General features: G+C 50.1%; 1 long non-coding RNA gene across 2 annotated transcripts; it reads left to right on the forward strand.

The window, feature by feature from the left end:
• Window positions 1-314: 314 nt before the first annotated feature.
• On the forward strand, window positions 315-3,759 carry LOC102372067. Of its 2 annotated transcripts, none has more exons than XR_324374.3 (3): window positions 315-459; window positions 1,716-1,945; window positions 3,146-3,759. It is a non-coding gene; the product is annotated as an uncharacterized LOC102372067 (long non-coding RNA). The 2 variants fall into 2 exon arrangements; XR_003095104.1 differs by having other exon boundaries at window positions 315-442; window positions 3,146-3,447.
• Window positions 3,760-4,090: the final 331 nt, after the last annotated feature.

The raw sequence follows: 4,090 nt of genomic DNA on the forward strand, positions 1-4,090 counted from the left end.
ATTGAATCAGGATACCCATTAATTTCTCTGAATCAAATCGGAAGCCTCCAATTCGATTCAGAGAGATTTGATAATTCGGCCACAGACACAGCTTTATATGTTTTTTCTATATACCTCAAGGTACAAGGCATGGCTCGTGAACACTGAGATGGTGGGGCGTGTAGCAGGACACTAAGGTGCCTGCTACTGAGAGAGCGCGGAAGACTCCTCAGGTGCTGGTTCCCAAGGCAACAGGAGCCAGCAAACGACCCACACCTGCCAGCGGTCAGCTGGCTATAAGAGGCAAGACCTGGCTCATATGAGGAGGAAAGGGAGCTGAGACTAGAGGCAGTTGCTGACTGGCATCTAAGACAGTAGGAGTTCCCTACCAACAGGGAAGGATGAGGCAACTCCTGGCCAGAAGAGAGAGAACCTGAATGCCAGAGCAGCATTGGTCACCATGGTAGGAGAGAAAACCTGGTAGGCCTGAGCCTAGTTATAGCTGGAGGCTTATGTTTGCGTTGTAGCCCAGGGGCTTGTGTTTATGTTGTTGTTTGAGTTTGCAGTTTGTTTAACACCGGGGGTTTGGGTGAGGCTATAAGGGGATGGAGGAGGCCTCATTGGGGGCTCACAACAAAGTGTGAGGACCCCAGTGCCAGAGCGGGTGCAGTATTCTTATAGGGACCCACAGTGGTGTGGGGGCCCCGGTGCCAGTGAGGGCGCAGCTTACAGGGTGCTTGGACCCCAGCCCCAGAGAGGGGGCATTTTGAGAAGCCCCAGTGCGGGTGTAGAAAACCCCAGAGAAAGGGGGCAGCATGTTTTAGAAGCCCAGGTGTGGGCACAGCGAGTCCCAGAGAGGGGCGTGCACATTTGAGAAGCCCTAGTGCGGGCGTGATGAGCCCCAGGAAGGGGGCAACTTAGAGAAGCCCAAGTTGGGCACTACGAGCCCCAGGAAGGGGACAGCTGTTTAAGAAGCCCAGTGCGGGCACGGCGAGCCCCAGGAGGGGGCACTACTAAGAAGTCCCAGTGCGGGTGTGATGAGCCCCAGAGACGGGACGTTATTGAGAAGCCCTAGTGTGGGTGTGGCAAGCCCCAGGGAAGGGGACAGCCTTGCAGAGGGGAGAGCCCCGGTGAGTGGGGCAGCCTTGCAGAGGGGAGAGCCCCGGTGAGTGGGGCAGCCTTGCAGAGGGGAGAGCCCCGGTGAGTGGGGCAGCCTTGCAGAGGGGAGAGCCCCGGTGAGTGGGGCAGCCTTGCAGAGGGGAGAGCCCCGGTGAGTGGGGCAGCCTTGCAGAGGGGAGAGCCCCGGTGAGTGGGGCAGCCTTGCAGAGGGGAGAGCCCCGGTGAGTGGGGCAGCCTTGCAGAGGGGAGAGCCCCGGTGAGTGGGGCAGCCTTGCAGAGGGGAGAGCCCCGGTGAGTGGGGCAGCCTTGCAGAGGGGAGAGCCCCGGTGAGTGGGGCAGCCTTGCAGAGGGGAGAGCCCCGGTGAGTGGGGCAGCCTTGCAGAGGGGAGAGCCCGGTGAGAAGGGTGGCATATAGAGAAGGCCCGCAAGGCCTAGACACGCCGGATACCCGGAGCAGGAGAACTGTGGCCAAGTGGAGGAGAGGTAGCTTCCCTACAAAAGAAACATATCATCAAAGTCATGGCGGGCGAGAATAGGAGGGTGCAAATCTGAAGCTTGGCACAGTAGAGGAGGCGGCAAGGGCTAGCAAGGTGACCCTGCCGTCCCTCCTGTTACAGGGCGGATAGTGTCCCACAGGACTTCTGGTCTACTTTCGGGTCTGCTGCAGTGCATGCAGGGGATCACTTCCACACCCCCCAGTTCAGTGACTGGTGCCTCCTGGGCCTGGGGGGGCACCCAGGATCCTCCCGCAGATGATCACCAAGCCAGTGGGGAGAGGCATGCTCTTGTGGGATGCTCCATCTGCCCTACCACTTCAGTGTTCACATGCCATGCCTGGTACCTCAAGGTATGTAGAAAAAACATATAAAGTTGTGTCTATGGCCGAATCCTTGATTCACCATATCAGAAGCAAATCTTGAATTGGGGACAGTGATCTGAATCACCAAATTGAATCACTGTTCCCCAAATCAGGCTGAATCTGAATCTAATACTGCTCACTTCATATACCCTTACTAGCTATTATAATTTTGGCAAATGTAATGAATGAAAAATGATGATAATGGAATGTGCACTTCAAATTTGTCCCTCACTTTGTACTAATGTTTCTTGGATTGTAAAATGTGTGTGGTGTGTGTGTGTGCTCCTGACATGCATCTATGTACATTTTTTTTTATTCTGGGGTGAATGATTCAATTAGGATAAAAGTTTTGCTTAACATGATCAGACCCGGAATTATTTTAATCTACTCTGGAAGTTAGTTTTGCAATAGAACTTCATTGACAGGAGATACTTTTCCTCTGGCTTTCAGGCACTTAATTTTGGTATTTAAGAACTCCTCTGTCCTTCATCATCCCTGTTGTCTTGCTTCCTTATGGACGGAAATATAATTGCTGACAAAATTGAGGCGGGAATTGATACCTTTTAAACCAAGGCTAGAGCTGGTTTACTTAATGGCTGTGTAAAGGTGCTGAAGGGTTTCCTCAGAGCTTGCAAGCTGAATCGGAGTGTTTGCACTCTTGGGACAAGAATCTTCAGCAGGCTGTGCACATGATTGGACAACTCTAACTCCAGGGTGGGAAGCTTGGGAAAAAAACAGGGGGAGACTTGCTGAGGAGAGGGGAGCTGAAACTGTGCTGTGAAGGGCTGCTTCTGAGGGGGCTGCTACCAGGACAATTGCTTCTTCAAGGATGACTGGCAGAAGCATTGTTGCTGAGTGAGCGGCTACTGAGGGCAGAGGAGCTATAAGCTACTGAGTACCCAGCATTGCCTGGTATCCTTTACTAAAGGAGCAGGGCTTGTGCAAATGGGTTCTGCCCCCACACTCTTAAGTTCCCTGGGTGCACGGCATCACTGGGAGGGAATCAGGGACAGGGGGTTGCTAGAGGAGGTTTTCTGGGAGAGCTAAAGAAAGTAGCAGGGAATCATGGCTTTGTGGGAGCTCCAGCAGAGAGCTCAATAAAGTACAGCTGAGACGGGGCACTCCAGGAGCCAAACACAGGGGAGATGCCTTGGGGAAGTATCTGGAGAATGGTGTGATTAATTGCAGGCATCCAAGAAAGACTGGAAAAGGGAAGAAACCCTGGTCTCCAGAGCAGGCAGACCCGCGGTCCTGACAGGCACCCCCATCTTCTGTCCAGATGACAGCATCGCCACCCCTCTCCAGAGGCAGAGTGAGCACCACTCCCCGGGGCTCAACTGCGGCCACTCCACAGTGGACTATTTTGCTGCTGGCAGAGTGATTTTTGTATAGACCTGGCTGACTAAGTGCATGTACCTTTTATAAGTTGCCTGGGTGTTAAAGCTGATAACATAATTGCTTTTGCTATATGATAAGTATTTGCTTTATCTGCTGGTATAGATTTTTATTGAGCTCATTGAAAATATTTTGTTTGTTATTTATGGGATGTTGAATTTGTCAGTCTCTCAGTTATTGTAAATAATAAATTATTCTAAATAGTTATTTAGTGTGTGGTCTGGTGAAGGGAGGACCACAGGAGAGCAGTTCAATGAGTGGTGGATCCCAGCCTGTAGACAGAGTGGGAGTAGATCAAGACCTATTGGTATCCCAGGATCCCAAAGATGTGGACATGACTGCAGGTAGCACCGCCACCAGGGTTACAATTGTAAGATATCTCAGGCTTTCCTTGTAGTAATTATTAATAGTAGAATCTGTCACAGTTAAAATTAGAATGATTCATTAATAATTTGATTTAAAATTTATCATAAAATTCTGGTATAAGTCCTTAATTGTGTGCTGCACTAATGAGTCATACAGAAGAATATTAAAATTTAGAGACCATATGTCCACCAGTTTTTAATGTTAAACAACAGAGATTTTGCAGTATAGTTATATATAACAACTCCTTCATTAATCTTTAGTTAAATCTCAAAATGTTGAATTTTCACTAAATAATGACTTCTGAAGCAAGTATCCTTCCATCAAACAATTTGTCATTCTCCACCTTTCTCAGACAGGATTCAGTCAGCAGGA

Source organism: Alligator sinensis, unplaced genomic scaffold (genome assembly GCF_000455745.1).
Source record: "Alligator sinensis unplaced genomic scaffold, ASM45574v1 scaffold605_1, whole genome shotgun sequence".
Classification (NCBI taxonomy): Eukaryota; Metazoa; Chordata; order Crocodylia; family Alligatoridae; genus Alligator; species Alligator sinensis.